General features: G+C 42.5%; 1 long non-coding RNA gene and 12 other non-coding genes across 13 annotated transcripts; 1 reads left to right on the forward strand and 12 right to left on the reverse strand.

Annotated features, from left to right (window-relative positions):
* The first annotated feature begins 9,998 nt into the window (after positions 1–9,998).
* Positions 9,999–10,730, forward strand: LOC114548651 (uncharacterized). The gene is made up of 2 exons (XR_003691380.1): positions 9,999–10,307; positions 10,375–10,730. It is a non-coding gene; the product is annotated as an uncharacterized LOC114548651 (long non-coding RNA).
* A 523-nt stretch (positions 10,731–11,253) lies between these two features.
* trnar-ccu (transfer RNA arginine (anticodon CCU)) lies at positions 11,254–11,326 on the reverse strand. The gene has a single exon. It is a non-coding gene; the product is annotated as a tRNA-Arg (tRNA).
* A 1,463-nt stretch (positions 11,327–12,789) lies between these two features.
* trnam-cau (transfer RNA methionine (anticodon CAU)) lies at positions 12,790–12,861 on the reverse strand. The gene has a single exon. It is a non-coding gene; the product is annotated as a tRNA-Met (tRNA).
* A 6-nt stretch (positions 12,862–12,867) lies between these two features.
* On the reverse strand, positions 12,868–12,940 carry trnar-ccu (transfer RNA arginine (anticodon CCU)). The gene has a single exon. It is a non-coding gene; the product is annotated as a tRNA-Arg (tRNA).
* A 1,468-nt stretch (positions 12,941–14,408) lies between these two features.
* Positions 14,409–14,480, reverse strand: trnam-cau (transfer RNA methionine (anticodon CAU)). The gene has a single exon. It is a non-coding gene; the product is annotated as a tRNA-Met (tRNA).
* A 6-nt stretch (positions 14,481–14,486) lies between these two features.
* trnar-ccu (transfer RNA arginine (anticodon CCU)) lies at positions 14,487–14,559 on the reverse strand. The gene has a single exon. It is a non-coding gene; the product is annotated as a tRNA-Arg (tRNA).
* A 917-nt stretch (positions 14,560–15,476) lies between these two features.
* On the reverse strand, positions 15,477–15,548 carry trnam-cau (transfer RNA methionine (anticodon CAU)). Its single transcript has one exon. It is a non-coding gene; the product is annotated as a tRNA-Met (tRNA).
* A 1,079-nt stretch (positions 15,549–16,627) lies between these two features.
* On the reverse strand, positions 16,628–16,700 carry trnar-ccu (transfer RNA arginine (anticodon CCU)). The gene has a single exon. It is a non-coding gene; the product is annotated as a tRNA-Arg (tRNA).
* A 926-nt stretch (positions 16,701–17,626) lies between these two features.
* Positions 17,627–17,698, reverse strand: trnam-cau (transfer RNA methionine (anticodon CAU)). The gene has a single exon. It is a non-coding gene; the product is annotated as a tRNA-Met (tRNA).
* Positions 17,699–19,790: 2,092 nt separating this feature from the next.
* Positions 19,791–19,862, reverse strand: trnam-cau (transfer RNA methionine (anticodon CAU)). The gene has a single exon. It is a non-coding gene; the product is annotated as a tRNA-Met (tRNA).
* Positions 19,863–19,868: 6 nt separating this feature from the next.
* On the reverse strand, positions 19,869–19,941 carry trnar-ccu (transfer RNA arginine (anticodon CCU)). The gene has a single exon. It is a non-coding gene; the product is annotated as a tRNA-Arg (tRNA).
* A 1,463-nt stretch (positions 19,942–21,404) lies between these two features.
* Positions 21,405–21,475, reverse strand: trnam-cau (transfer RNA methionine (anticodon CAU)). Its single transcript has one exon. It is a non-coding gene; the product is annotated as a tRNA-Met (tRNA).
* A 6-nt stretch (positions 21,476–21,481) lies between these two features.
* trnar-ccu (transfer RNA arginine (anticodon CCU)) lies at positions 21,482–21,554 on the reverse strand. The gene has a single exon. It is a non-coding gene; the product is annotated as a tRNA-Arg (tRNA).
* Between the last annotated feature and the right edge of the window lie 1,375 nt (positions 21,555–22,929).

Raw genomic sequence — 22,929 nt, forward strand, 5'->3', positions numbered from 1 at the left:
CACTTTGAAAATAAATTCAGACAACGAGCAGGGGGGGGTTCTATGTGTGGAGTGGTTTTGGAGACATGCCTCTTTGTAATTGTGACATATATTACTTATTTTTTTATGGCAAAAAATATTCCCCAACATTATGCATATGCCTATTTTTGAAAGGTAAGTGCTGTACTACAACCAGCAGGGGGGTTTCTATGTGTGGAGTGGTTTTGGAGACATGCCTCTTTGTAATTATGACATATATTACATTTTGTTTGGCAAACAATATACCCCAAAATTAGGCATATGCTTGTTTTTGGAAAGTAAGTGCTGTAGTATAACCAGCAGAAGACTAATTATATGTGAGGTAAGTTTAGAGACACAACTCCATTTAATTATTAAAATATTAAATGTTTTTGGCAAAAATTATTCCTCAAAATTAGGAATATGCTTATTTTTTTAAAGTATGTGCTGTAGCCTAGTACAACTAGCAGGAGACAAGTTATAATTGAGGTAAGTTTGGAGACACTATTTTATTTAATCATTAAATTAATAAATATTGCTGTATCTCTTTGCGGTGTTATAGCCTAGTTTGTAGACGGTCCCTAAGCACTCGTCTTACTGCCGTCTCATCGCCGGCTGCTCGTAGAGACCAATGTTATTTCTCCAGGTTGGAGGACGGCTCGTTTTGATGAAAATTTGTTTGTAGCTCGATGTTAACCTTACTACGGTAGGAAAGATGCATAATTTATGATTTAATAACATTTTGCTGTAGAGTGATTTATCCCGGAAGTTCAAATCTGTGAATATCTTTCTAACGTTACCGAAGTTGAGGTCTGAGCAGCGCTTGCTCTGGCTGTCTTGAGCCTGCGTGTAAAGGGTGTGCGACTATACGTTTGGTCAATGTTTTCTTTCTTTCATTCCAGTTTCAGGTCTTGTCAGTCACAGTGAAAACCAGGGACAGCTCCAGCCGGGGACGTCTGGTCACCCTAAAGTGGAGGGCACAAGGAGGCAATTTAAGGGCTATGAGATGCAACTCATGTTTACCACCATTTTTTATTTCCGGGGCACTGATCTGGGAACTCACTGCATTGGTCTATTGTGTGGCGTGACAAAAGTCGACTTAACCTGCCCGTTACAAGTACTTCAAATATTGTAACTTTACTCTATACATTTTTTTTTCTATAGTTATTTTATTTTAAATAAAACAATAATGTATACAGTAATTTCTCCTGCATGGTCACTTAAGTCAGTGGTTCACAACCTGGGGTCCGGGCACCCCTTAGGGGGGCGGCAAAGATCACAGGGGGTGCGCAAGTCTTTATCTGGTTTGAGGTAAAAAAAAAAAAGTTAAACAAATTATGATAATACACTAAAATATATAATGTATACAAAAGTCTGTATAAAAACTATATATTTTTGTTCTCACTTAAAATTTTAGGCATGCTACGTAGTAGGCCAAACCTCTGGGACCTCTTAACCTGGGACCCATGCTGTCATCAGGTCAGCTGCTAGCTGCTATCTATTAGCTGCTAGCTGTTAGCTGCTATCATCCTTGGCACCACTATTTTATGAATGAAACATGACGGAGAAACATAAAAGTCCTGATAACTGCTCTGTATCAAAAAAGAAAGTAAGGCTCTATCTCGAGAGTTACCTCAACTTTGGTTTCAGGGTGCTGGGCTCAGCTTTTCTTAGACATAAGTAGGGGGGGCGCCAGGGAAAAAAGGTTGGGAACCATTAACTTAAGTCATTAGTATTTATCATCTGTGGACCTTCGATATGTGTAGCAAATTTTATAGCAATCTATCTCATACTGTATATGTTGAGATATTTCAGTCAGTCAAAGGGGTGGACAGACAGACTGACAGACATTTACACAGACGTTGCCATCCCTTGCTACTAGAATGGCTAAATATATATGTCTTATCAACTTATAAAATATAATGTATTATGATAGATTGTAGCTCTGCACATTGTGGCTGATTCGATCTGCTAAGGTTGAAAGAGGCAAGGCAGACAAGGCAGGGTAGCTTTATTTATATAGCACATTTTAACAACACCAACCTCCTTCTACTTCTACTCCACCCTGGCCTGGGGATGCCTCGGGATCACCCAGTCAAAGCTGGTTAATGTGGCACGGGAAAGGGAATTTTGGGTTCCCCTGCTGGAGCTGCTGCCCCCACGACCTGACCTCGGATAAGTGGACGAAGATGGATGGATGGTGGCATCTCAGGTATCAATTTCATCAAATACTTTTTAGGTGGAGGCATAAAATTAGTAGCCTTGTGAGACTGTACTGATCTCGCGAGCTCCAGTTTTCTACTCGCAGATCAGTCTGGCATCTTGATATAGAGAAAATTTGGAGCCGTTCGCCAAACGACCGACCAATCAGCGTTGGTTTTGAGGCAGGTTCAGGTGTGACGCAACGAGAAGCGACTGTTAGTCTAAACAACATGGCAGCTTCTATGGATGAGATGAGCGTAGCTATAGCGCAAGTTTTATCCGAATTAGAAAGTATTCCTTCATTGAAAGAAGAGCAAAAAACGGCACTGGAGGCTTTTCTCGGAGGAAAAGATGTTTTTGCTCTTTTCCCGACTGGTTTCGGCAAGAGTTTGAGCTGATTGGTTGATTTTGCCTGTCTATCACCAACACAGGTGGTGATAGACAGATGGTTTATCTTTATTCTTGGAACAGTGGAAAACATTGTCGCAGATTGTCTCCCAATTAATTACATTCCCCTCAGGGCTCAGCTCTCGCTTCCATTTCTTTACTATTGGGAGTTCTCCTATGGATACTTGTATCAGTTTAGCATAAATCTTGGACACTAATCCTCTCACAGGAATATCAACAAAACATTTAATGACTGAGTGTGCCTCAAGACTGTTTCCCCATGACCTTAAGCAAAGATAAAAGAAGAATGATGTCCTGGGGACCTCAAAACTAGCTCTCAGGTTTTCAAAACTTAACATACCTTTCTCATTGAATAGCTGGTCTAAAGTATAAATACCTCTGTCCCAGTGGTTACAAGCAAAGGGTTTGTTACCAGACATTAGGTGTGCATTGTGCCATATTGGGGTATTCAAATGCCACCTATTGGTGTAGTGTAGGTGCTCCTCCACCTGTTTAAAGTTGGTCAATGTGTTGGTGATAATAGGGCCATAGGCTAGCATACATTTTTTTTGGCACACACCTGCAATGGCAAGGTCTTGCAGTCTTAGACTTCCAGTGAAGTTTTGCTCTACTTCTCTCCATGGAACTGTAGATGAGGGGATCCATCTACACTCTGAGGGCTGTAGCTGAAAGGCTCTGTGGTACACTTTAAGGTTGAGGAGGGCCAGGCCTCCCGTGTTTGTGGTACGTTGCAGGGTAGAGTATTTTAGCCTAGGTTGTTTATTATTCCAAATATACTGCTGAATTACTGTATCAAGTTTCTTCCACTTTCGCCCAAATATGTAATTTTGCTTTGGGTTGGCATTGTGCCACTAATAGCTGATGTCACCAGCTTTTGTTGTTCAAAAGAAGATTAGATTTATTCCAATTGATTTTATAGCCAAATTCGTTGAAGATCTTAAGAATTTTTGGAGCAGAGTGCTCAAGGTCAGAGATGTACAGCAAAATATCATCTGAAAATAACGATATTGAGCTGTTATTGGATTTAATCTGGACATTACATATTTTAATTTGCTTTATGGCTTGGGCTAACGGTTCAAGAGAGATCGCAAATAGCATGGGAGAGAGCAAGCATCCCTGTCGCGAGCCCCGTTCAATGGGGAATGGCTGAGAATGCAAGCCATTGGTTGAGACTATGGCCGTGGGATTCGCATATAAAGTAACGTACCGTGTCAATTAATTTGGCCCCCAAACCAAGCCTCTCCATTACTTGCCAGAAGTACTTCCACTCTAGGCGGTCAAAAGCCTTTTCCTCATCCACTGATAAAAGTGCTGCCGTTGTTGGAAGGTTTTTGGCTTCTTCTATTACATGAAATAATCTGCGTACATTGTCTGCAGCATGACGCTTTGGTATAAACTAACCTAACTAACTAGGTCAGGGTGGACAAGCTTCTCAATAAAGCGTTCTAGGTGGAGTGCCAGGACTTTGGAATAGAGCTTAATATCAGTCCTAATGAGGCTGATGGGCCTGTAGTTTGAGCACTCCGTAAGATCTTTGCCCTTTTTGGGTATGACAGAAATTAGTGCAGTGTTGATTTGTTGATGGAAATTGCCCATCTCTATGGCCAAGGTTAAAGTTTGTAAATTGATAGGTTCTAGTATGTCAAAGTACTTTAGTAAAAGTTCTGATGGAATTCCATCCAACTCCGGCGTTTTCCCTTTTTAAACTGTTTTTAACGCTGATTTAAGTTCCTCTAACGTTATAGGTTGACCCAGTTCTTCTGCCTACTCTGGGTCAAGAAGAGGCAGGTTTAGCTCTTTTAGGGACTTTTGGCACTGTGTCGGATCTGGATTGCAAGAGGACTCATACAACTTTCAATAAAAGGATTGGAAAGTGGCGGTGATATCTTTAGGATTCATTGAAATACCTCGGTCCGTGCAGATGTTGTTGATAGCAGCTCTGGACTCGCTTTGTTTTAATTTCAGAGCCAGCAATTTGCTTGGTTTACAACCATTAAAATAGTAATTTTGCCTCACTCTGTGCATTTTGGATTAAGCTCTCCTAAGCAAATCATTTAGCTCTGCTCGACTTGTGACTAGAAGAGTATGTGATTTATAAAAAAAAAGTCTTTAGAGACTGCTCCAGAGATTTACGTTCTTCCGACTCCGCAATCCTTGCCTCTCTCTTTCTCTTCAATTTGACTGCAAAAGAAGATGTGAAATCTCTAATAAATCCTTTAGTTGCTTGCCAAATGAAACTGAGTCAGTATTGATTGATATAAACTCAGCCAGTTTGGCTGTGTTCTGGAGAAGGGAGTTATTCAATTGCCTTCTAGATCTTTCTCCTAACATATCACAATGGAATGTGGTTATCACTGCATTATGATCAGACAGAATTGCTGGTTCTATTACTATCGTGTGGAACATTGCCTTAAGCTCACTGGAGCACAAAATGTAATTAATGCAGGGGTGGGTGAGATGACGTGTGGAAAAGAAGGTGTAATCCTTGCTAGTAGGATTGTGCATTCTCCATATATCTGTAAGATGGTGGGATTCCACAACTGTTTTAAAACATGTCCGTCTTTCGTGTGATTGACCCCTGATCTTTCCTGATTTAAATCTAGTACCCAGAGATGTTCACAAGTCATTTTTTGCAAGTCCAAGTCAAGTCTTAAGTCTTTGAGGGGCAAGTTCAAGTCAAGTCTCAAGTCTTTTGCCACAAGTCCAAGTCAAGTCTCAAGTCTGATCTGTCCCTAACACTGTATTGTTAAATCTTATGAATTCAAAGCATGTCCTGTAGCTACCATCCATACAGTACAGTATCAAAATCAGTTGTGGGATAACTTTATGGGCTCTACTTAACACATCCCTCTGGTCCTCGCACCTGGTGAAATATTAACCTAAGTCTGTCACATCATATGAATACTATAAAGATACAACTTGCATGTTCCCAGCATTAGCACACTTTGCGATGGTTAGCTTGTTACCTGTAACGATATATGTTAAATGTAACGTCTCTTTCACTCAAAAAAATGTCTAATGTCGAAGTGGAAATCAATGTAGCTGTTCACTTACTGCCACGGTTTACAAAGTTATTGAAAGCAAAAGTAATGACAAACTCCGGGAGGACTTGGTGTCGCCATCAGCAATGCATTTATTTATTTGGGAGTGCGCGCACATAGGCGCATGAGTTACGTTGCACATTATGGCAAAGGTCAGGGGACATACAGCTCGTCATACGTTTCCCCGTATATGCGCCAATAAAAGAAAATACAAATACATGAATACATTTAGATTTAAAAAGCAATAATTGTATGAAAACTGGTCGTTGACAAGTCTCGAAGCTCGAGTCTAAAGTCTTTTGGGTCGAGTCGCAAGTCAAGTCTGAAGTCTTTTGGGTCGATTCCGAGTCAAGTCTGAAGTCAGCTGTTTGTGCGACTTAAGTGCGACTCGAGTCCTCATCTCTGCCTCACACCCATTTGTTGGCACTGGACGTCAGGTTGGCGGCCAGGTTGTCGCTGGAAGTCAGCTTGGCGGCCAGGTTGTCGCTGGATGTCTCTGGATGTCAGGTTGGCAGCCAGGTTGTCGCTGGATGTCTCTGGATGTCAGGTTGGCAGCCAGGTTGTCACTGGATGTCTCTGGATGTCAGGTTGGCAGCCAGGTTGTCACTGGACGTTGCGTTCTCGCTGGACGTCGCATTGGCAGCCAGGTTGTTGCTGGACATCGGGTTGTCGCTGGACGTCCCGTTGGCAGCCCCGCTGCTGTGTGGATAGAGATTCTCAGTTTTTAGCTTTTTAGGTTCGTTCAAGTGGTCAAATGATGCCTCAGCTTCCACTTCATTTGTTTCCAGTTGTACTGAAAGAAAAAAAATTACTGTTAAGATTTAAAAATGTTAACTATGCAGTTTTCTATGAGTCCGTTATGATTACAATTATAACATTACCTAGCTTGTAGTTAGGTAATATGCTAATTCCACCCAAAATGCTAACTTTACACTGGTTACTGAATTTGAGCCGAAGTAAAGTTGTCACTATGCGCTGACAAGTGTGTGAATAAAACATTTAGGTTGTTGCATTTTACGATGAGCCTAAGGACAATGCAGTTGCTGTTAGTCAAATGTTTCTGCAAATGTTTGATGGCACATATCACAAACATGTTACAGCTAAAAGTACATTTCAGGAATTGAGAAATTACATTACTCTTTACATTTGCTATACTCCACTACAAATTTCCTAGACTGTTTACACCAATTTGTCCTGCTGGTGGCACTAAAAGAAATGTCAGAGGGTCACTTAAGTCATTAAAATGTATCCTCTGTGAGCCTTGGACATGTAGGAAGGTTTCAAATGTTGAACTACAAAAGCTCTCTAAGGATGCAGAATCCTCCATATCTGTCATTTCAATAATAGAAAAAAATGTCAGAAATGAAGCTCAGCGCAAATTCTTTCAGGAAGACGTCATTACCCCAATCACTACTCATTCTTAAATCAAATCAGCTGTTCAAGAAGTGACGTGTCAGTTAAACCAGTCAGACTCGACCACGAGATTCAAGGGCCAATCACAGCCTTACAACTCTGCTTTAATTCTGTTCTCTTCTTGTGCTGTCAGCTGTCGTTTCAGGCAACGTGCTCGACCCTCCTCCTCCCCTGCCTCCTCCGGTAGTTGTTTTCTCCGGCTGACCGCTCCGTTACCTCTTCGGTCCGGTCTCTGGTCTCTTCACCGCCGCCACCAGTGTCTGGGCTCCATCGGGGGGTTATGTTCCTATTCCCTACCCCTTTAAGAAGATTATTTCGATGGAGTCCAATCTCCAAAAGACTTTGTACATTCAATATCATACAGTTGTACAATAAATATCTTTGCATATCTGCAAGCGACGTCTCTCCTGATTGAAATGTCTTTTCTGCATTTGGATCTGTACCCGCATGGCAATAGTGAAACATTGTGAGATGCCCCATCTCACAATTTTAAAAGGTGGATTCTTGAGCCTGGGCTTGTACTTATCTCACTTCTAAGGCTTAGAATGGGCTAAATAAAATAGATAAAAAAGGATGAAGCCGAAGCTTGTATGTTTCCCACCCCTCATTGACTTTAGCGTGAGCTGCGTTTGATGTGGCCACGTATCTTACAGAGAGGGAAGGGGGTGTAACGGTCTCAGAGGGTTAGGGGATTTATTTAATTTTTTATGTTTCCACCACACTTAGCTTAGATCTAACAGTTCACCCTTTGCTACAAATTTATCAGCAAATTCCAGTAGGGTACTCAAGACATGTATACGTGTACATTTTGAAGATGGCTGAGCTTTGAATCCTTTCAGTTAACAACAGGGGGCTAAACGGACCAATTAAACGAGCTAAATTCCTGGACTATTTAAGAAGGAAGAACATAGATGTGGCGCTTATTCAAGAGTCAAATTTACATAAAAGAGATGTAAATCGTCTACAAAATGAATATTTCAAGGCTGCTGCTTCCTCTAGTGACGACACCAAAACCAAGGGCTCCATTGTGTGACAAAAGTAGTAAAGACTTATCAGGCAGGATATCATATATATGTACCAGGATAAGGAGTAGGAAAATAGCCTTTGTATGTGCATATGATGAAAGTTTTTTTCTACTAGCAGAGATGGGGACGTCGCACTTAAGTCGCACAAACAGCTGACTTCAGACTTGACTCGGACTCGACCCAAAAGACTTCAGACTTGACTTGCGACTCGACCCAAAAGACTTCAGACTCGAGCTTCGGGACTCGTCAACAACCTGTTTTCATACAATTATTGCTTTTTAAATCTAAATGTATTCATGTATTTGTATTTACTTTTATTGGCGCATATACGGGGAAACGTATGACGAGCTGTATGTCCCCTGCCCTTTGCCTAAATGTGTAACGTAAGGCATGCGCCTGTGTGTGCGCACTCACATATTAAAAAATGCATTGCCGATGACGACACCAAGTCCTCCCGGAGTTTGTCATTACTTTTGCTTTCAATAACTGTAAACAGTGGCAGTAAGTGAACAGCTACATGCAAAGTGTGTGGCACCAAGATAAATGATGCCGGATCAACAACGTCGGACTTCATCAGGCATCTAAAAACGCACCCAGATAGGTCAGTCACTCACACACTAATGTGAAAAGAGACTTTATATTTAGCATTTATCGTCACAGGTAACAAGCTAACCATCGCAAAGTGTTGTGCTAATGCTGGGAAGGCAAATTGTATCTATATAGTTAGCCTAGTAGTTGCTGAGGCTAAGAAATCCATGGCGCACAGGAGGCGGGACGCACGGATCCATCTCCCCAGGAATAAACGCTGTGTCGGGTGGGCAAACTCATGTGATGCATAATTGATCCCGTGGATGATTTGTAGACTATTAAGTGAACAAGGTGTACCTGGTCCACCAAACACTGGGCCGTATTGACGGTCTTAATTCGGCACATATTTAGTGTAGTCATATTTACTATTTCATTATTTCATCCATGCGAGGCGCAGCGGATCCGTGTGCACTGTCTCTTGATTTCCACTTCGACATTAGACATTTTTTTGAGTGAAAGAGACGTTACATTTAACATATATCGTCACAGAGACAAGCTAACCATCGCAAAGCGTGCTAATGCTGGGAACATGCAAATTGTATCTTCATAGTTGTATCCATATGATGTGACAGACTTAAGTTAATATTTCACCAGGTCCGAGAACTAGAGAGATGTGTTAAGTAGAGCCCATAAAGTTATCCCACAACTGATTTTGATACTGTACTGTATGGATGGTAGCTACAGGACATGCTTTGAATTCATAAGATTTAACAATACAGTGTTGGGGACAGATCAGATGGCCAGAGACTTGAGACTTGACTTGTGGCAAAAGACTTGATACTTGACTTGAACTTGCCCCTCAAAGACTTGAGACTTGGACTCAAGCTCAAAGACTTGAGACTTGACTTGGACTTGCAAAAAATGACTTGTGAACATCTCTGGTGTGAGGAACCATGCAACAAAGTTTGATTTGTTTGTGGTTGTACTTGCTTATTTCAAATGAAACTGATTTTAATTTTTTTATTTTATTTCTGATAAATTACAGTCCGTATGAATAGAACATCATGGAAGCTGGCAGTGCTCCTCAGGGCTTCTTTTAGGTGGAAAACCTGTTTGTCCTTTAGCCACAGAAGGGAACCTTTTCATGTAATCCTCATGAATGCTGCATAGACATGCTTGTCCAGCCTGACAGCTCTGTTGTACATTCTGTGATTCATCACACCAGTTACCAAGTGTGACAGGATGAGGTTTGCCTCTCCCTTTTACCTGTGCATGGGAGTGCGCACCAGCACACCTGGGGCTCATCCCCTTTGATTGGGAGCAGGTGGGGGGCTCTATTTAAGCCTGTGTGTAGACTCTTTCTTTTCTGTCTTCTCCTGTTGGGTGTGGAGGCGTGTCGGGGCTGGTGTGCTGCACACTTTTTGTCGCTGCCCTAGGTCGTCCGTTCCGTGCGTGTGGCACTAACGTGCGTTCTTTCATGGAGCCGACCCTGTCTTGGTTGTGGATGTCCCCATGTGGGTAGATGTATGCCTGGGCTGCTGGCATTGGGTGTCTTAGTAAGCTGCATGCCCCCCTGTTTCGACCCAGTTGGGCGTTATCAAGATCTGACAGTCTTATTTATTATAGTGTGGGCCGCTGTGTGCGTGCACGGAGTGGGTGCCTCCGCCGGGGTCTGAGGGCGGCCTGTAAATCGGTAAGTTGCTGTGTTTGCCTGTTTGCTTTAATTCATTGCAGTCCTGTTTTAATGCTGTGTTTCACAGCACAGCTGGACCGGGCTGCTGTCTCATACATGCTGCTGTGGGGCTATCGTGGTGCCACAACTAATTAAAGGGCCAGTACTCTCCGGCGCATTCTTCAACCCACTGATGCTGTTCTGGATTAAAGTAAAACTGGTCTGGATACTAGTACAAAAGCAGTCTGGATACTAGTACAAAAGCGGTCTGGATACTGGTACAAAATTGACTCTGTACTGTGTTAGCTGTTGTTTTTTTGGTTCTTTTTATTTTGGTTGATTTGCTGTTTTCTTATTATGCCTGCTCGATTGTTTATTTGAATTGTTTTGTTTCTTGTTTATTACTTTTTCTAATATCCATTAAAAATGAATAAGTAATGGAAATATTGCTATTTTTTACATCTATCCTGATGACCATATAGTTTTACTTGCGTCACGGTTCAATATTGTCGTTTGCCATGCCACAAAAAAGTTGTCCTATTCACAGACCCTATATTTTATTTTCTCATTCTTATGATGAGCTCAGAGTGGATTTCCCAAAGTCCTGTCCATGCAACCAAAAGGACATGATCAAAACATGTAAACAGTCCAACCACTTACCAATCACATCACTGGAAACTCATCATTACTACAGGGTCCTGACAGGGTAGTGGATGTTTATTTGTCAATATGGACAGTAAACCTCCAGAACAAGATTTGTCTGGATAATACAACTTTCCCAGCAGTTATATCAGGATTCATCTCGCCATGGACCTCAGGTTGAGGATCATAATCTCTTGTTGGATCACCCTTTCAGAGTGACTATAATTGCGTTACGAGCAAAACAAACTTAGCAGAGGATGGTTTCGATCCATCGACTTTGAATTAAGAGCCCAGCATGTTTCCGCTGCGCCACTCTGCAGAAAATCACCCCAGATTGGACTTGAACCCACAATCCCTGGCTTAGGAGGCCAGTGCCTTATCCATTAGGCCACTGGGGCTTTACATGCCACAACTTCACCAGTTCAGGGGAGATACATATACAGTTCTGGAGAAGTTGACCTTGAACTTTGACCCTCAGAATCGAAATTTGTTCATCCGTGACGCCAAGTGGTTGTGTATGCCATATTTAAAGTGATTCCCTCTAGGCGTTCAGAGTATCGCATTCATAAGAATCGGATTGACAGACATGAGGACGCCGTCACCTTGACGTTAAACCTTTGACCTCCAAAATCCCATCATCTCATCAGGGGGTCCTGTTCACAGGAATGGGAAGTGCGTACGTATGTAGAGATGGACGGACGACCCAAAAGCATAATACTTCTGGCCGCGGCTAGCGCTGGTGCCGAGACATAACAAGAGACAAAGAAAGAGGTTGGGGAGACAGAGTAAAGCCCTGACAGAATTGAGAACTAGAGACAAAAGCTGTAAAATAGTGCTAAATGTGTCCAGAAGAATAGGAAAAAAACTAGAACTATAAAAGACAAACTTTTTGTAAAGAAAATCTTTATTGTGCTCACTTTAGCTCAAAGGTTGTTCTTCAATACATCACTGAAGTGAGCACACTAATGAGTAGCACACTGATGCAGTTTGTTTAGACAACCTTGAACTTTGACCTCCAGAATTGAAATTTGTTCATCCGTGACTCCAAGTGGTTGTGTATGCCATATTTAAAGTGATTCCCTCTAGGCGTTCAGAGATATTGAATTCATATGAATCGGATGGACAGTTATGAGGACACCGTCACCTTGACGTTAAACCTTTGACCTCCAAAATCCCATCATCTCATCAGGGGGTCCTGTTCACAGGAATGGGAAGTGCGTACGTATGTAGAGATGGACGGACGACCCAAAAGCATAATACTTCTGGCCGCAGCTAGCGCTGGCGCCGAGACATAATAAGAGACAAAGAAAGAGGTTGGGGAGACAGAGTAAAGCCCTGACAGAATTGAGAACTAGAGACAAAAGCTGTGAAATAGTGCTAAATGTGTCCAGAAGAATAGGAAAAAAACTAAATACAAACCTTTTGTAAAGAAAATCTTTATTGTGCTCACTTTAGCTCAAAGGTTGTGCTTCAATACATCACTGAAGTGAGCACACTAATGAGTAGCACACTGGTGCAGTTTGTTTAGACAAAACAAGACACAGTGATCAAGCGGTGGAGCCGGGGTATCGAAGTCCCGTTCATGCAACCAAAGGACATGATCAAAACATGTAAACAGCCCAACCACTTACCAATCACATCACTGGAAAGTCATCGTTACTACAGGGTCCTGACAGGGTAGTGGATGTTGATTTGTCAATATGGACAGTAAACCTCCAGAACAAGATTTGTCTGGATAATGCAACTTTCCCAGCAGTTATATCAGGATTCATCTCGCCATGGACCTCAGGTTGAGGATCATAATCTCTTGTTGGATCACCCTTTCAGAGTGACTACAATTGCGTTACGAGCAAAAGAAACTTAGCAGAGGATGGTTTCGATCCATCGACCTCTGGGTTATGGGCCCAGCACGCTTCCGCTGCGCCACTCTGCTGAAAATCACCCCAGATGGGACTTGAACCCACAATCCCTGGCTTAGGAGGCCAGTGCCTTATCCATTAGGCCACTGGGGCTTTACATGCCACAACTTCACCAGTTCAGGGGAGATACATATACAGTTCTGGAGAAGTTGACCTTGAACTTTGACCTCCAGAATTGAAATTTGTTCATCCGTGACTCCAAGTGGTTGTGTATGCCATATTTAAAGTGATTCCCTCTAGGCGTTCAGAGATATTGAATTCATATGAATCGGATGGACAGACATGAGGACACCGTCACCTTGACGTTAAACCTTTGACCTCCAAAATCCCATCATCTCATCAGGGGGTCCTGTTCACAGGAATGGGAAGTGCTTACGTATGTAGAGATGGACGGACAACCCAAAAGCATAATACTTCTGGCCGCGGCTAGCGCTGGCGCCGAGACATAACAAGAGACAAAGAAAGAGGTTGGGGAGACAGAGTAAAGCCCTGACAGAATTGAGAACTAGAGACAAAAGCTGTGAAATAGTGCTAAATGTGTCCAGAAGAATAGGAAAAAAAACTAGAACTATAAAAGAAAAAAACCTTTTGTGAAGAAAATCTTTATTGTGTTCACTTTTGATCAAAGGTTGTGCTTCATTACATCACTGAAGTGAGCACACTAATGAGTAGCACACTGGTGCAGTTTGTTTAGACAACCTTGAACTTTGACCTCCAGAATTGAAATTTGTTCATCCGTGACTCCAAGTGGTTGTGTATGCCATATTTAAAGTGATTCCCTCTAGGCGTTCAGAGATATTGAATTCATATGAATCGGATGGACAGTTATGAGGACACCGTCACCTTGACGTTAAACCTTTGACCTCCAAAATCCCATCATCTCATCAGGGGGTCCTGTTCACAGGAATGGGAAGTGCGTACGTATGTAGAGATGGACGGACGACCCAAAAGCATAATACTTCTGGCCGCGGCTAGCGCTGGCGCCGAGACATAACAAGAGACAAAGAAAGAGGTTGGGGAGACAGAGTAAAGCCCTGACAGAATTGATAACTAGAGACAAAAGCTGTGAAATAGTGCTAAATGTGTCCAGAAGAATAGCAAAAAAAACTAAATACAAACCTTTTGTAAAGAAAATCTTTATTGTGCTCACTTTAGCTCAAAGGTTGTGCTTCAATACATCACTGAAGTGAGCACACTAATGAGTAGCACACTGGTGCAGTTTGTTTAGACAAAACAAGAAACAGTGATCAAGCGGTGGAGCCGGGGTATCGAAGTCCCGTTCATGCAACCAAAGGACATGATCAAAACATGTAAACAGCCCAACCACTTACCAATCACATCACTGGAAAGTCATCGTTACTACAGGGTCCTGACAGGGTAGTGGATGATGATTTGTCAATATGGACAGTAAACCTCCAGAACAAGATTTGTCTGGATAATACAACTTTCCCAGCAGTTATATCAGGATTCATCTCGCCATGGACCTCAGGTTGAGGATCATAATCTCTTGTTGGATCACCCTTTCACAGTGACTACAATTGCGTTACGAGCAAAAGAAACTTAGCAGAGGATGGTTTCGATTCATCGACCTCTGGGTTATGGGCCCAGCACGCTTCCGCTGCGCCACTCTGCTGAAAATCACCCCAGATGGGACTTGAACCCACAATCCCTGGCTTAGGAGGCCAGTGCCTTATCCATTAGGCCACTGGGGCTTTACATGCCACAACTTCACCAGTTCAGGGGAGATACATATACAGTTCTGGAGAAGTTGACCTTGAACTTTGACCTCCAGAATTGAAATTTGTACATCCGTGACTCCAAGTGGTTGTGTATGCCATATTTAAAGTGATTCCCTCTAGGCGTTCAGAGATATTGAATTCATATGAATCGGATGGACAGTTATGAGGACACCGTCACCTTGACGTTAAACCTTTGACCTCCAAAATCCCATCATCTCATCAGGGGGTCCTGTTCACAGGAATGGGAAGTGCGTACGTATGTAGAGATGGACGGACGACCCAAAAGCATAATACTTCTGGCAAGCGCTAGGCGCCGAGACATAACAAGAGACAAAGAAAGAGGTTGGGGAGACAGAGTAAAGCCCTGACAGAATTGAGAACTAGAGACAAAAGCTGTGAAATAGTGCTAAATGTGTCCAGAAGAATAGGAAAAAAACTAAATACAAACCTTTTGTAAAGAAAATCTTTATTGTGCTCACTTTAGCTCAAAGGTTGTGCTTCAATACATCACTGAAGTGAGCACACTAATGAGTAGCACACTGGTGCAGTTTGTTTAGACAAAACAAGACACAGTGATCAAGCGGTGGAGCCGGGGTATCGAAGTCCCGTTCATGCAACCAAAGGACATGATCAAAACATCTAAACAGCCCAACCACTTACCAATCACATCACTGGAAAGTCATCGTTACTACAGGGTCCTGACAGGGTAGTGGATGTTGATTTGTCAATATGGACAGTAAACCTCCAGAACAAGATTTGTCTGGATATTACAACTTTCGCAGCAGTTATATCAGGATTCATCTCGCCATGGACCTCAGGTTGAGGATCATAATCTCTTGTTGGATCACCCTTTCAGAGTGACTACAATTGCGTTACGAGCAAAAGAAACTTAGCAGAGGATGGTTTCGATCCATCGACCTCTGGGTTATGGGCCCAGCACGCTTCCGCTGCGCCACTCTGCTGAAAATCACCCCAGATGGGACTTCAACCTACAATCCCTGGCTTAGGAGGCCAGTGCCTTATCCATTAGGCCACTGGGGCTTTACATGCCACAACTTCACCAGTTCAGGGGAGATACATATACAGTTCTGGAGAAGTTGACCTTGAACTTTGACCTCCAGAATTGAAATTTGTTCATCCGTGACTCCAAGTGGTTGTGTATGCCATATTTAAAGTGATTCCCTCTAGGCGTTCAGAGATATTGAATTCATATGAATCGGATGGACAGTTATGAGGACACCGTCACCTTGACGTTAAACCTTTGACCTCCAAAATCCCATCATCTCATCAGGGGGTCCTGTTCACAGGAATGGGAAGTGCGTACGTATGTAGAGATGGACGGACGACCCAAAAGCATAATACTTCTGGCCGCAGCTAGCGCTGGCGCCGAGACATAACAAGAGACAAAGAAAGAGGTTGGGGAGACAGAGTAAAGCCCTGACAGAATTGAGAACTAGAGACAAAAGCTGTGAAATAGTGCTAAATGTGTCCAGAAGAATAGCAAAAAAACTAAATACAAACCTTTTGTAAAGAAAATCTTTATTGTGCTCACTTTAGCTCAAAGGTTGTGCTTCAATACATCACTGAAGTGAGCACACTAATGAGTAGCACACTGGTGCAGTTTGTTTAGACAAAACAAGAAACAGTGATCAAGCGGTGGAGCCGGGGTATCGAAGTCCCGTTCATGCAACCAAAGGACATGATCAAAACATGTAAACAGCCCAACCACTTACCAATCACATCACTGGAAAGTCATCGTTACTACAGGGTCCTGACAGGGTAGTGGATGATGATTTGTCAATATGGACAGTAAACCTCCAGAACAAGATTTGTCTGGATAATACAACTTTCCCAGCAGTTATATCAGGATTCATCTCGCCATGGACCTCAGGTTGAGGATCATAATCTCTTGTTGGATCACCCTTTCACAGTGACTACAATTGCGTTACGAGCAAAAAGAAACTTAGCAGAGGATGGTTTCGATTCATCGACCTCTGGCTTATGGGCCCAGCACGCCTCGCTGCGCCACTCTGCTGAAAATCACCCCAGATGGGACTTGAACCCACAATCCCTGGCTTAGGAGGCCAGTGCCTTATCCATTAGGCCACTGGGGCTTTACATGCCACAACTTCACCAGTTCAGGGGAGATACATATACAGTTCTGGAGAAGTTGACCTTGAACTTTGACCTCCAGAATTGAAATTTGTTCATCCGTGACTCCAAGTGGTTGTGTATGCCATATTTAAAGTGATTCCCTCTAGGCGTTCAGAGATATTGAATTCATATGAATCGGATGGACAGTTATGAGGACACCGTCACCTTGACGTTAAACCTTTGACCTCCAAAATCCCATCATCTCATCAGGGGGTCCTGTTCACAGGAATGGGAAGTGCGTACGTATGTAGAGATGGACGGACGACCCAAAAGCATAATACTTCTGGCACGGCTAGCGCTGGCGCCGAGACATAACAAGAGACAAAAGAAAGAGGTTGGGGAGACAGAGTAAAGCCCTGACAGAATTGAGAACTAGAGACAAAAGCTGTGAAATAGTGCTAAATGTGTCCAGAAGAATAGGAAAAAAAAGAACTAAATACAAAAAAACTTTTTGTAAAGAAAATCTTTATTGTGCTCACTTTAGCTCAAAGGTTGTGCTTCAATACATCACTGAAGTGAGCACACTAATGAGTAGCACACTGGTGCAGTTTGTTTAGACAAAACAAGACACAGTGATCAAGCGCTGGAGCCGGGTATCAAGTCCCGCTCATGCAACCAAAGGACATGATCAAAATTTAAACAGCCCAACCACTTACCAATCACATCACTGGAAAGTCATCGTTACTACAGGGTCCTGACAGGGTAGTGGATGTTGATTTGTCAATATGGACAGTAAACCTCCAGAACAAGATTTGTCTGGATATTACAACTTTCCCAGCAGTTATATCAGGATTCATCTCGCCATGGACCTCAGGTTGAGGATCATAATCTCTTGTTGGATCACCCTTTCAGAGTGACTACAATTGCGTTACGAGCAAAAGAAACTTAGCAGAGGATGGTTTCGATCCATCGACCTCTGGGTTATGGGCCCAGCACGCTTCCGCTGCGCCACTCTGCTGAAAATCACCCCAGATGGGACTTCAACCTACAATCCCTGGCTTAGGAGGCCAGTGCCTTATCCATTAGGCCACTGGGGCTTTACATGCCACAACTTCACCAGTTCAGGGGAGATACTGTACATATACAATTCTGGAGAAGTTGACCTTGAACTTTGACCTCCAGAATTGAAATTTGTTCATCCGTGACTCCAAGTGGTTGTGTATGCCATATTTAAAGTGATTCCCTCTAGGCGTTCAGAGATATTGAATTCATATGAATCGGATGGACAGTTATGAGGACACCGTCACCTTGACTTTAAACCTTTGACCTCCAAAATCCCATCATCTCATCAGGGGGTCCTGTTCACAGGAATGGCAAGTGCGTCGGATGTAGAGATGGACGGATCATAATCCAAAAGTTGGAATACTTTCAGGTGACTACAATTGGCGCCGAGACATAACAAGAGACAAAGAAAGAGGTTGGGGAGACAGAGTAAAGCCCTGACAGAATTGAGAACTAGAGACAAAAGCTGTGAAATAGTGCTAAATGTGTCCAGAAGAATAGGAAAAAACTAGAACTATAAAAGAAAAAACCTTTTAGAAGAAAATCTTTATTGTGTTCACTTTTGATCAAAGGTTGTGCTTCATTACATCACTGAAGTGAGCACACTAATGAGTAGCACACTGGTGCAGTTTGTTTAGACAACCTTGAACTTTGACCTCCAGAATTGAAATTTGTTCATCCGTGACTCCAAGTGGTTGTGTATGCCATATTTAAAGTGATTCCCTCTAGGCGTTCAGAGATATTGAATTCATATGAATCGGATGGACAGTTATGAGGACACCGTCACCTTGACTTTAAACCTTTGACCTCCAAAATCCCATCATCTCATCAGGGGGTCCTGTTCACAGGAATGGGAAGTGCGTTCGTATGTAGAGATGGACGGACGACCCAAAAGCATAATACTTCTGGCCGCGGCTAGCGCTGGCGCCGAGACATAACAAGAGACAAAGAAAGAGGTTGGGGAGACAGAGTAAAGCCCTGACAGAATTGAGAACTAGAGACAAAAGCTGTGAAATAGTGCTAAATGTGTCCAGAAGAATAGGAAAAAAACTAGAACTATAAAAGAAAAAAACCTTTTGTAAAGAAAATCTTTATTGTGTTCACTTTTGATCAAAGGTTGTGCTTCATTACATCACTGAAGTGAGCACACTAATGAGTAGCACACTGGTGCAGTTTGTTTAGACAACCTTGAACTTTGACCTCCAGAATTGAAATTTGTTCATCCGTGACTCCAAGTGGTTGTGTATGCCATATTTAAAGTGATTCCCTCTAGGCGTTCAGAGATATTGAATTCATATGAATCGGATGGACAGACATGAGGACACCGTCACCTTGACGTTAAACCTTTGACCTCCAAAATCCCATCATCTCATCAGGGGGTCCTGTTCACAGGAATGGGAAGTGCGTACGTATGTAGAGATGGACGGACGACCCAAAAGCATAATACTTCTGGTCGCGGCTAGCGCTGGTGCCGAGACATAACAAGAGACAAAGAAAGAGGTTGGGGAGACAGAGTAAAGCCCTGACAGAATTGAGAACTAGAGACAAAAGCTGTGAAATAGTGCTAAATGTGTCCAGAAGAATAGGAAAAAAACTAAATACAAACCTTTTGTAAAGAAAATCTTTATTGTGCTCACTTTAGCTCAAAGGTTGTTCTTCAATACATCACTGAAGTGAGCACACTAATGAGTAGCACACTGGTGCAGTTTGTTTAGACAAAACAAGACACAGTGATCAAGCGGTGGAGCCGGGGTATCGAAGTCCCGTTCATGCAACCAAAGGACATGATCAAAACATGTAAACAGCCCAACCACTTACCAATCACATCACTGGAAAGTCATCGTTACTACAGGGTCCTGACAGGGTAGTGGATGTTGATTTGTCAATATGGACAGTAAACCTCCAGAACAAGATTTGTCTGGATAATACAACTTTCCCAGCAGTTATATCAGGATTCATCTCGCCATGGACCTCAGGTTGAGGATCATAATCTCTTGTTGGATCACCCTTTCAGAGTGACTACAATTGCGTTACGAGCAAAAGAAACTTAGCAGAGGATGGTTTCGATCCATCGACCTCTGGGTTATGGGCCCAGCACGCTTCCGCTGCGCCACTCTGCTGAAAATCACCCCAGATGGGAATTGAACCCACAATCCCTGGCTTAGGAGGACAGTGCCTTATCCATTAGGCCACTGGGGCTTTACATTCCACAACTTCACCAGTTCAGGGGAGATACATATACAGTTCTGGAGAAGTTGACCTTGAACTTTGACCTCCAGAATTGAAATTTGTTCATCCGTGACTCCAAGTGGTTGTGTATGCCATATTTAAAGTGATTCCCTCTAGGCGTTCAGAGATATTGAATTCATATGAATCGGATGGAGAGACATGAGGACACCGTCACCTTGACGTTAAACCTTTGACCTCCAAAATCCCATCATCTCATCAGGGGGTCCTGTTCACAGGAATGGGAAGTGCGTACGTATGTAGAGATGGACGGACGACCCAAAAGCATAATACTTCTGGCACGCTAGCGCTGGCGCCGAGACATAACAAGAGACAAAGAAAGAGGTTGGGGAGACAGAGTAAAGCCCTGACAGAATTGAGAACTAGAGACAAAAGCTGTGAAATAGTGCTAAATGTGTCCAGAAGAATAGGAAAAAAACTAGAACTATAAAAGAAAAAAACCTTTTGTGAAGAAAATCTTTATTGTGTTCACTTTTGATCAAAGGTTGTGCTTCATTACATCACTGAAGTGAGCACACTAATGAGTAGCACACTGGTGCAGTTTGTTTAGACAACCTTGAACTTTGACCTCCAGAATTGAAATTTGTTCATCCGTGACTCCAAGTGGTTGTGTATGCCATATTTAAAGTGATTCCCTCTAGGCGTTCAGAGATATTGAATTCATATGAATCGGATGGACAGTTATGAGGACACCGTCACCTTGACGTTAAACCTTTGACCTCCAAAATCCCATCATCTCATCAGGGGGTCCTGTTCACAGGAATGGGAAGTGCGTACGTATGTAGAGATGGACGGACGACCCAAAAGCATAATACTTCTGGCCGCAGCTAGCGCTGGCGCCGAGACATAACAAGAGACAAAGAAAGAGGTTGGGGAGACAGAGTAAAGCCCTGACAGAATTGAGAACTAGAGACAAAAGCTGTGAAATAGTGCTAAATGTGTCCAGAAGAATAGGAAAAAACTAAATACAAACCTTTTGTAAAGAAAATCTTTATTGTGCTCACTTTAGCTCAAAGGTTGTGCTTCAATACATCACTGAAGTGAGCACACTAATGAGTAGCACACTGGTGCAGTTTGTTTAGACAAAACAAGACACAGTGATCAAGCGGTGGAGCCGGGGTATCGAAGTCCCGTTCATGCAACCAAAGGACATGATCAAAACATGTAAACAGCCCAACCACTTACCAATCACATCACTGGAAAGTCATCGTTACTACAGGGTCCTGACAGGGTAGTGGATGTTGATTTGTCAATATGGACAGTAAACCTCCAGAACAAGATTTGTCTGGATAATACAACTTTCCCAGCAGTTATATCAGGATTCATCTCGCCATGGACCTCAGGTTGAGGATCATAATCTCTTGTTGGATCACCCTTTCAGAGTGACTACAATTGCGTTACGAGCAAAAGAAACTTAGCAGAGGATGGTTTCGATCCATCGACCTCTGGGTTATGGGCCCAGCACGCCCCACTGCGCCACTCTGCTGAAAATCACCCCAGATGGGACTTGAACCCACAATCCCTGGCTTAGGAGGCCAGTGCCTTATCCATTAGGCCACTGGGGCTTTACATGCCACAACTTCACCAGTTCAGGGGAGATACATATACAGTTCTGGAGAAATTGACCTTGAACTTTGACCTCCAGAATTGAAATTTGTTCATCCGTGACTCCAAGTGGTTGTGTATGCCATATTTAAAGTGATTCCCTCTTTGGCAACCTCAGAGATATTGAATTCATATGAATCGGATGGACAGATATGAATGCACCGCACCTTGACGTTAAACCTTTGACCTCAAAAATCCCATCATCTCATCAGGGGTCCTGTTCACAGGAATGGGGTTTGTTGTAGATTGGTATTAGATGATATATCCTGATCAAAAATAACTCCTAAATTTCTGGCAGTAGTGCTGGAGGCCAGGGACATAACAAGAGACAAAGAAAGAGGTTGGGGAGACAGAGTTTAGCCCAGACAGAATTGAGAACTAGAGACAAAAAATTGTGAAATAGTGCTAAATGTGTCCAGAAGAATAGGAAAAAAATTAGAACTATAAACTGGTTTCGTCTTTATTGTGTTCATTTTGACAAAGGTTGTGCTTCATTATTGAAGTGTCATCCGCACAACAGTTTGTTTAGACAACCTGAACTTTGTTTCCAGAATAAAATTTGTTCATCTAGAGGTGGTTGTGTATATAAGGAGAATAGAATTGGTCCAAGCACTGATTTGAGGAACCCCATGGCTAACTTTATTTTGGAGGATTTATCATTAACATTAACAAATTGAGATCGATCAGAGAAATAGGACTTAAACCAGCTTAAACAATTCCTTTAATGCCAATTATCTCATCAGGGGTCCTGTAACAGGAATGAATGGTCAATAGTGTCAAATGCAGGACTAAGATCTAGTAAAACAAGAATGGAGACAAGTCCTTTGTCTGCAGCAGTTAAAGAGACAAAGAAAATTTTTTTCACCAGACAGAGTCTGTGCCCTGACAGAATTGAGAACTAAAGATTGAAAGTCATCAAATAAACTATTGCTATGTAGAAAATCACATAAAAACTAAATACCACCTTCTCAAGGATCTTGGAGTGAAACTTTAGATATAGGTCTATAGTTTGCTAAGACCTCAGGATCACACTAATGGGTTTTTTCAGAAGAGGTTTTTTCACAAAACTTTAAATGACTCAAGAACACATAACCTGTTAATAAGGACATATTGATCATATCTAGTAATGAACATGTATACCACAGGTAAACAGCCCAACCACTTAAGTAGCACTGGAAAGACAAAACAGGGATGGGGGTCTGGGTTGTCACAGGTAGATGGACAGAAGAATGAGGATATCTTTAATATTAATTGTTGAAGGTCTAATAGGATAAAAGCAGTTATAAGTATATCTCGAGACTGGACCTCAGGTTGAGGATCAAGCGACTTGTTGGA

The sequence above is a fragment of the Perca flavescens genome, chromosome 21 (assembly GCF_004354835.1).
Source record: "Perca flavescens isolate YP-PL-M2 chromosome 21, PFLA_1.0, whole genome shotgun sequence".
Taxonomy (NCBI): Eukaryota; Metazoa; Chordata; class Actinopteri; order Perciformes; family Percidae; genus Perca; species Perca flavescens.